This window comes from Gossypium raimondii, chromosome 5, assembly GCF_025698545.1.
Source record: "Gossypium raimondii isolate GPD5lz chromosome 5, ASM2569854v1, whole genome shotgun sequence".
NCBI classification, from domain to species: domain Eukaryota; kingdom Viridiplantae; phylum Streptophyta; class Magnoliopsida; order Malvales; family Malvaceae; genus Gossypium; species Gossypium raimondii.
In genome coordinates this window covers 45,574,250-45,584,673 of record NC_068569.1, presented here as the reverse complement: position 1 = coordinate 45,584,673, position 10,424 = coordinate 45,574,250, and the positions used below count along the sequence as shown (strand labels likewise).

General features: G+C 31.4%; 1 long non-coding RNA gene across 2 annotated transcripts; it reads left to right on the top strand.

Moving 5' to 3' along the window:
- Positions 1-7,814: 7,814 nt before the first annotated feature.
- Positions 7,815-9,848, top strand: LOC105766210 (uncharacterized). 2 transcript variants are annotated; one of them, XR_001125102.2, is made up of 6 exons: positions 7,815-7,959; positions 8,142-8,264; positions 8,372-8,407; positions 8,499-8,574; positions 8,670-9,006; positions 9,116-9,848. It is a non-coding gene; the product is annotated as an uncharacterized LOC105766210 (long non-coding RNA). The 2 variants fall into 2 exon arrangements; XR_008196314.1 differs by having other exon boundaries at positions 7,815-8,264.
- The last annotated feature ends 576 nt before the right edge of the window (positions 9,849-10,424 follow it).

Below are 10,424 nucleotides of genomic sequence, written 5' to 3'. Positions count from 1 at the left end.
TTTAAGATAATTTGGCACTTGAGCTATGAAACGCAAAAGTGGGCACTACCACCATTCATTGGATACACGGATTTCCAACACACCTCATAGACTCATAAAATCAAACATGTCCCATAAGCGAAGCATATAGCTCACACTCTTCTTATTTCCCCTCATATGTCCCATTGAATGGAGCTTAGGTCACATTCCCTTATCCCTCCAAATGTCCGAGGGCCTGAATGCCCAAAATCACATATACATATAAATAAGTACTCACAATCCTATGGCATGTCAATTATATCCAATGGTGTAGCATCCTTAACCATATCCGTCGTTAGATTAGGGTTATGAGGCATTACCTAACTAGACACAGTTCAACACATTAATCTAGGTTAAGTAATCCACATGGCATAATAGGCATACATATATATTATACATAAGTAAGCATCTCCATATAACCACATACAATTGAAATAATTTCTAATTTGTACACATTTCACCATAGCCACATTAAATATTTATGGACACAAATATCATTTCATAGTATACCAAATTTGTATGCTCTATAACTAATCCAAAGTACATAAGTACAACCGATCCATTAACCATATATTCGGTCCTCAAATTTAATCTCCAATGATCAGCCAAAAACATTCATAAAACATTTTCATTATTTTCCATTTCTAATCGTACTCAAATAACCAATGCATCATCAAAAATATACTCTCTCTTTTTTTTACTTATAGGAACTTAAATCCCAAGTCAAAAATGCATCCAACCTTTATCTCATTGAACAACTAAATCATGTCATCATCTACCACACAAGATATGCCACATAACATACTTCCAACATGAGCTACTTATAAGGCCGATTATATATCATACTTTTTATTAATCATTACCGAATCATATAACCAAACACCAAAAACATATATACCTTAAGATGTAGTTTCAATATAAGCATAAATCATGACCGAATACACACAACCATTAACATCGTAATCAAGCCATTTTCGCATGGCTATATATATATATACGATTTTAAAACCAACCATACCAAAACTAGCCTATACATGCCACATAACAAATATCAAAGCATTTATTTACCGAAGCTAAAACTGGATAGTGTGATAAGGTCTCTTACGACTTCCAACCTGAGCAAGTCTCTGAAACTCTATAAACATAGGAAAAGCACACAGAGTAAGCTTTTAAGGCTTAGTAAGTCATAAGCAAATAAATCATCTCAATGATATTTATAATTCAGTTTAACTAGGCCGAATTTAGCAAATCTCAACCACATATACATTCATCATATTCGTAAATTCTTATGACCACATTAAGTAACTTCACTTATCTTATTTATCAATGAACATATAAACCATGCTTTCAAATTTGAATAGCAACCGTTAGCTTATTCATATAAATTAAATTTGCACATATTAATTACATAACCAACCAGAACAAGTCTTGCTTTACTAGCCATTTCACTTATATGCTAACCATGCATCATAACACTACCATCTTGATATCAATTATGTAATCCAACTTTCAAACCAAATTAACATACCTCAACACCATGTTTCATGTTTCATAATTCCCATGTTTCTAATATATGACCACGATTTCATATAACAAGCATATGTACACAACGTTCATTTGTATACATTCATTTCATTCATTGTCATATATTTCACATATCGTCATTTTAAACAGACTCACCTTTCAATTTTGAATAACATATACACTTCGTACGTACTTGAATCTAATATACTTCCACATATTCATTCATTTCTCGATATTTCCAGTTGAACCATTCGGAATCAATAAGGATACTCGGTTAGCTCGAAAAGCTCATACAATGCCAACATCTCAGATGTGGTCTTACATGTAATCAACTATCGATGCCACTGTCCCAGACAGGGTCTTACACAAAATCATATACGATGCCAATGTCCTAGACATGGTCTTACACGTAAATCTCAAATTGATGCCAACATCCTAGACATGGTCCTATACGAAATCATGTACTGTCATGGTCCAACCATGGTCTTTTCCGCCGATTCATCTTTCGTTACAAAATGATTGTGTTTGATCCTGCGTTTCTACTTATTTCGAACATTTAATTTATGTTCCACAATTAAATCAATTATATGAAAACATTCATACTATCTTTCATCAATTCCATAAATATACATTAAAGTTCGATTATACGAACTTACCTCAAATCGCAGATGATTATTCCATGACCTTCTATTTTCCCCAATTTATAATCGATCTATTTGTTTCACGATCAAAAATAATAAATCAATTTGTTAACTAACTCAAATATCAAATCAAGTCCAAACTCAAACCATTCTATCATTTAATTACAATTAGTAAAAACATCTTTATTCCTCACAAATGGTCAACACAAACATAGTCATTATCCAATTCATTCCAATTTGGACAACATAAATACAAGTGGGAATTTATAATAGTTCATGAAACCTAAAAGAAAGTCTCAAAGACTTACATATTTAGATAGCATTAAGATACTCTTTAATAAACAACATTAATACAAAAAATCAAAATATGTCAAGTATAATTAGGTATTTATTATCAATTCAGACAGCAATCAAATTCTGTATTCCAGTAGCCCAATTGACCCACTGAAACAAACTTTAATAATAATTAACAGTTAACTTATTAAAGCAGCACTTATTAATAACTAATTACACTCTTTGACAATTTTAAGCAACATTAATTAGCATTATTATCACCTTTTTCTCTTGTTGTAATAAATAGTCCATAAACCACCCAACAATATAAACATACGGCTATTTATCACTACTTAGGGTCAGTTCTTCATTGCTTTTAAAAAGTGCTTTTGAAAAGTGCTGTGGAAAAGTGCTTTTAAAAAGTGCTTTTGAAAAGTGCTGTGGAAAAGTACTTTTAAGAAGTGCTTTTAAAAAGGTTGGTTTAAAATTTGAGTGTTTAGCATTGCTATCAAAAATTGCTTTTGAGAAATAAAATGTCCATTTTAGACATGTTATTATCAAGTAACAAATATACATTTAAATAATATTTAAATTAGTTAATATTATTATATTTTAGTAAGAATATAAAATTTATTATAACTTGTTGTTAATATTTTAATATATGAAATATAAATTTTAAATATTTTTAAGCAATAAATATTAATTATTTATAAAATTTAATTAGAATATATAAACTATATTTTAAATATTTAAATATAACCATTAAATATTTGTAATTAGTATTTTAAAAAATATTTTTTTATTTTTAATTAATTATTTTAACACAATTGTAATTAAGCACCAAGAAAAAAAATAAAAATACCATGTTATTGGAGGGGTGAAAAAGTAATTAAGCATCAAAAGTGCTTTTGGGAGAGGAAAAGCTAAAATTTTTAGCTTCTCCTTCTCAGCTCCTTTTCAGAAGTGCTTTTCAAAAGCACTTCTGAAAAGCTAAAAATTTCAGCCAAAAGCAGCTTGTTCTTCACAACTTTTCTTTCAAAAGTGCTTTTAGAGTCAAAAGTGTTTTTTTTAAGAAATGAAGAACTGACCCTTAATCAACTCATTAACTAACACTTAAGACATAAATTCTGTAGCATTTACTCTTCTTTTATTCTCATTTAATAACTTTAATAATGGTTGCATTAACCCCTTTAACATTCAGATTTTTACACATAAGCTGCAACCAATAAATATCATTAATTTAACACTTCAAAAGGCATTCAGTCATACATATGTGTAACGCTGGGTTTGTGCAAGTGTACACAGTCGTTATCAAGTAATAAGTAAGTATCGAGTTATCGTCTCCACAGGGATTGTATTTGTGCTAAGTCTTTTAATTTGTAAAATTATATTAACAGTTCGGTAAATAAAAACACAATATAGTTGAGAAGTGGTGATTAAAATATATTAAACTAAATGCAATAATCTCTAATGCAAATTATCCTTAGTATGCAAACTATATGAATGAAATAGATTTTAGTAAAATTAAACACAATTTGCAACAATTATAACATAAATAAACTAGGACAATTACTTTAATTAAACTCAATTTATTATTAACATGCTTAATAACATTCGGAAAAACATTCCATGACAACTCAATCTTTCATGAGTTTAGAAACCACGTTAGGTCCTTTCGAAATCCTTTACTTAGTAAATACACATTTTACTGATCCTTATTTACTAAGGGTTTCTTAGCATTCGTGTGAGGTAACAGGGACGTGTTAGGTTTGAAACAATTTAATCACACAAATCTAAATGCAGATAACAGAACTTGGTTAAAGTTGTTATGCAACCTACAATTCAATCGGGTTAGGATCTAAATTGAGCATGCACATTTCAATTATGCGTCCATTAGTCGTCGTCTGGTTAGGATCGCTCAGCTAATTTAGGTGCATTTCAATCACATATGCATGAAATATAGACTTGATTTTAATTGAAAACATGATCGATTGAGGCACAAACATTATAAGCATAAATCAAGTAAAAATTATTTAATCAAAATAATCATTCTAGCTTAAATAAAATTAAGCTATCATTGTTGTAAACAAGAACAAAGAATACATAGCAAACATCTTTAAATTAAATTTAAAGAAAAGAAAGATTAAACCCAATTCAGAGTGGCTGTTACCCAAGACTCTGACTAACGAGGCTCCTTCGCTTCTTTGCGTTGCTCCTTTGCTGATGGCTCTCTAAGGTGGCCGACCAAGGGTTCTTTAAGAGGCTTAATTGCTAAAATTCTTATGCAAGATTAATGAAGGGGAAAGATAGCTAAAAGAGTTGAGAGAATGATGAATGAGTGAAAGATGATGGGATGAGGAATGATTGAAAAAGTGAGAAATGAACTCTTATTTATAGGTGAGGCAAGGGAGCTAGTTTGCTAAAAATAGGAGTGTCCATCCTTTGAAACTTCCTCCAAGAGTGGCAAGCCATGAATTGAGGAAAGGTGGCTGCTTTTTCCTTGATTTTTGGTCAATTTGAGTGCCACAACAACTCAGGACTAAGACTCGGTCATCAGCAAATCTTTGGGAAAATCTCTGATTTCTTTAACTCTTCAAGGACTTTGTATAATTAAACCAAAAAATAGTTTATGACATCCATGTGCAGCCGAAAATTGGGTTGACTTGGTCCCCAATTTGGACGGGTTTGCAATTAGAAGAAAACTCTCAGACCTGTCCAAAAATAGTAGATAGTTTAGAAGACCAAATAATATAATTTAACAACTTTAATTAATCAGTTTACTTAATTAATTAAAACTTAATTTATTAATGAAATATTAAAAGTGAATTATTAAATATAACTTTATATTTTATTATTTAATTTAATCATGCATGACCTACTTTATAGCTTAAAAATATAATATGCTCAAATTAATATAAAATAAGCCATTTTATGCATGAAAACTATATAATAAAGTATAAAATCACATTTTAATAATTTCTATGTCCTAATTTCATATTTTGCATATTTCATTAGTTTATTAAACACTCATTATATATTTATTATCTTCCCAGCTACATTAATGACAGTATCAAACACTCATTTTCTCAAGTTCCAGACATAATAAATACATCATTATATATTCATTGGCAACTTCAACCATTATTAACATAATTTAAAGTCACTTAGACCACATTTATTGACGTCTAAACAACAATTTACTACTGCATTAATACACCAAACAGCAGTCCATAAAATAGCATGCATACACCCTTTTCTAAGCATCCTTATCACCGCAATATTCAACAGCATCAACCATGATCGAACAGTAATAACATAGCAGCAATTAACAATACTAATAGGGGTACAATTTGAACAGCAATCTAACAGTTTTCCCCAATTCGCAAACACAAAAGAATAAAAGTTCAAGGAATGCTTGTTAATATTTCCCAACACCGATTCTATCAATTCAAATTTTGCTCCTTCCCTCACACATTCGGTCAAACTTAAATCAATAATTTAACCAAAATTCATCAATGAAAAGATATAGGCAAAGGAGAGTTTAGAAGAGTTACCCATCCACTTCAAAATTTTTAACTTCTAAGCAATCAATTTCATGGTTTTCCACTACATGCAGCCGGCCTCCTCTCTAGCTTCCATACTCTCCTTCATTATTATTTTCGGTTGAAGAGAATGAAAAAGATGAACATTATTATGGCTTTGTTTTATTTATTTCTTATTAATATACCATTTACTATTTTAACCTTTGTAATTTAATTAGAAAAGCTTATAACATAAGCCCATATCTGTCCATCCCATGGTTTAATGGCCAAATTGCAACATAAGGATCCCATCTTTAATTAATCAAAGCAATTAAGCACTTTAACAATTAGAATGCCACTTTTACATTTTACGCGATTAAGTCTTTTTATCAAATTAGACAACCAATCGGTAAAATTAAATCATGAAATTTTCACACATATCAAATAACATGTTGCAATTACCAAAAATAATATTAAAATAATTTTACGACCTCAAATTTGTTGTTTCGAAACCACTATTCCGACTAGGGTCTAAACCGGGCTGTTACAAATGGTCTCAAGTGTCACAAGGTCAAAATATTTGTTATTAAACACACATATATTGCTTACCGATTTTTTAATCATTGTTACTGCATATTTGCATCATAAGAACAATATTATCACTAACACTTAGCTTATTTGACAAGTCCAGATATGTAATTCCACAATAATAATCATGAACACATAACACATGTAATGGCATATCATCTTAATACACATTTTCACAATTCAACGAGCACATATTTAGAGTAGGGGTTTAGGCTACAACTAAATTCCCTAACAACGCATTGAATCGTGTCCAGAAGCAATTAATCTGAACACTCACCAATTCGCTTTCGTCGAAAAGCCAAAAACTCAAACTAGCCTTTTTCTAGCTCGTAGATGGTCCTAAAAAATTTGGAACTTCAACACAACAAGAACACATTTAGAAATTAGCTAATGACTCACCACAAGCAACCAAAAACATAAGCCTAAGCTATATCCCTATGTAACTGAAACCTTTTACATAGAAAGCTTTAAATTTGAATATCTCGGTCTATAATCAATATTTTTGCCTAAAACCAATTCGCCTACGACTAATTCCTAACCTTTAAACTATACAAAACTACACAATTCACGGTATCGACATTTTTCGACAAGTTTTGACTATTTTCACAAAAATTTATTAAAACTTAAGAAATATTTAATGAAACTTCAAAAAAATGTTTAGGAACCTCTTAATCATGTCAAAACCTATTGATTAACACTTTGAAATCACATTTTTACTCAAAAATCTAAAATTCACTATTAACGATCCTATTTTCAGCTTTTAATCAAAACATGTGATTTAGTAGCTAAAAATTTAGTTTCAAAGGCCTAATAACATTAAAAACTAATGGATAGACGATTGGTTACCTTTGATGGAAGAAAAATGAACTTTTGTCAAAAACCTGAAAAACTCACACGTGAGGAAGATGATTTCAATGAGATTTTTGGGTGTTTTCTTGAAATATTATGGAGGCTTAATGTTGGGAAAGTGAAAGAATTCAAGAGTATGGACTTTGGGATTAAAAATCAATTGGGAGAAGCTTTTTCAAACAAGGGACGACACAAACAATGCAATGGAGAAAACTAACATGAAAACGGCTGACGGGGAAGATATTAGGTTCAATTTTAAAATTTGGTCTAACTGCAACATAAACACTCTCAATTTTGACCATGTTATAAATCAGTTTTTTTTCTAAAATTAATGGTTTCTAAAACACTTTTTCAAATTTTTAAAATGTCCCTAAACCTCCTAGACTTATTTTGGGGTGTAACACCGCCTGTTATCTTTTTAATGCATCTACTCCTCAAGTTTGCTAGATTATCATCTCTCCCTTCTTCCCTATGACAGTTCCAGATCTCTAGCATCTTTTGTCGCTACCGCTAACACCATTTTAGGCAGTCGTCCTTCTATGTAGGTACTTCCGTTAAGCTTTAGAGCTTCCTTCGCTACTGCATGCGCCGTTTCGTTCCCTTTTCTTCCTATCTGTCTAAATTTGCATTTGTTGAATTTGTTGCTAAAAGTTTTGATATTTATAGTGTATAGAGTTAACACTGATTTATCATTTTCCTTTCTCTGTAATTTTTTAATGATGCTGAGGGCGTCTCCTTCCACCACAACCCTTCGGTAACCCAGATCCAAACCCATTCTTACTGCTTGTAGGCAAGCCAAAGCCTCTACTGCAAATGTCGTAGGGATTCGATTATTGACTTTCGATCTACAGTTAAGTATTTTTCCTTCTGGGTCCCTACAAACAATGCCTATTCCAAATTTAAATGTTTGTTTATCAAAGGCCCCATCAAAGTTTATTTTGATTTCGTCTGGTTTAGGTGGCCTCCACCGCTCTTCTACCACCCTTTGACCTGGTAATCTGTGATTTACCTCTTCCCATTCCCTCAAATATTTACAAATAAAGAAAATTGTATCCTCCACTGATTGGACCTTTTTCTCGTGCAGGATCTTGTTTCTCCTCAACCACATTGCCCAGATGCTGCAAAAAAAAAATAGTCTTATTCTGTATTCTTGTCGTATTGTTAAGTAACTCTCTTATCCACTGTTGATATCTCACTTCCTCATCTCTTTGTATAATTTGAAACCCTAATTCTTTCTATATGTTTTTTACTGCAGCACAATCTCTGAAAGCGTGTTCTGTCGATTTTGTCTCTACTTCCGCTTATAGTGTAGACTGCCCATAATTGGAATGTATCCATTGTACACATGCCAGTTTGTAATATTTATTTTTCCTGGAAAGTTTGTTTGCCATAGTTCTTTTATAGAAGAGTTTATCAATGTTTGCATAATTATTTGTATCATTATCAAGGTTAGGTTCCTTTTTTGTCAACCATATTTACCCGCTTCTTACAGTATATTCTCTTGATGGTTCACCACTCTAAATTCTAGAGTCATCTTGTTTGTAAAAGGAATTCTGAAAATTGCAGTAGCCTTCTCACTTATGAATAAACTGGTAATGGTTTCTTCCTTCCATTGATTTTGGTTAGGATCAATTAGGTCTGGTACTATTTCAATTCTATGGTTCCTAGCTGATTCTTTAATTCTATATTCCTCCAATCCAGGAACCCAAGCATCTTGCCAGATTGATATTTGGTCCCCCCTTCCCACCCTCCAAGCCATCCCCTCCCTCAGTAGTTTCTTCGTTGCCAATATGCTCCTCCAGGTATATGAAGGGTAATTTCTTAACTCTGCCTGCAAAAATTCACTGTTGGGAAAATATTTAGCCTTTAAATTGTGACGCCCCCTTTTGAAGTCACGATCTCAACCTATTATTTCTGAAGTTTTACAAATAAGGGTCACACGACCATGTGGAAGGAATGAGGCTGTATGGGGCTGAAACACACAACTGTGTAGCCCAACTGTGTGCAGGAAGCCAAACCGTGTAATACAGGTCACACGGCTATGTCACCAGATCGTGTAACAAACTGTGGTTGTGTGTGTACCAAACTGTAAAACTTGCAAACATTCACACGGCTGTGTGGAGGTAGGTGCTTGGGTTGTCATCTACAATCACGTTGAAAGGAAATTGTCCTAAATTTGAAAAAAAAAATAAAGAAAAATAATTTTAATTGTATTATTTCTCAAATTATTATGCTTCTATCTCATGCTAATTAAGAATTTTTTGTAGTGAAGTAGAAGGAAAAGAAGTTTGATGCTTTATGCTCGATTGAAATTGGGGATTTTGGAAACCTAATGACTATCAAAAGCATGATGAAGTTTGAAAATAGTCTCTCTTTTTTCTAATATCTCTTATACATTACATATAATTAGTGAAGGCAATCACACATGATTACAAAGGTCTATTGTTTTTTTATTTTTCCTAATTACATGAATTATTGTTACTATTGATCAGTAAATAGAATTTCGATTGGATTCATGAAAGTATGTTTACTTGTTCCATTGATATATAATGATGTTTTAATTATCGATTTGAGTTAAGTATTTCTTTAGGTTACATATACATTTGCATTTTCATTCGCATTAGTTTCATGTTTTAGAACAAACATGGTTCAAGTGTGGGGAATTTGATAAGTGCGTAATTTTTAAATTATTTGTAATATTTCTTCTTTTGAATTATGCTATTCATGTTCTTCATTATATTATTTATTATGTATTTAGGAATAATTGGAAAAAAAGGAGCGTAAAGTTTTTTTTGGCATGGTTTTATTTTCTCCATTATATTATTTTTTTCTATAAATAGAAATTATTAGAGGCAGTCAGGATATAGTCGCTCTTAGTTTTATTTTGATTTTTGTGTATTATTTTCTTCACGGATTGCTAAACCTTTCTTTTGTAGTCAAAGTAATATTCGATTGTTTGATTCTACAAATTTGTGAGATTGAATGGTTATTAATCTTTTCTTTGTTCTCT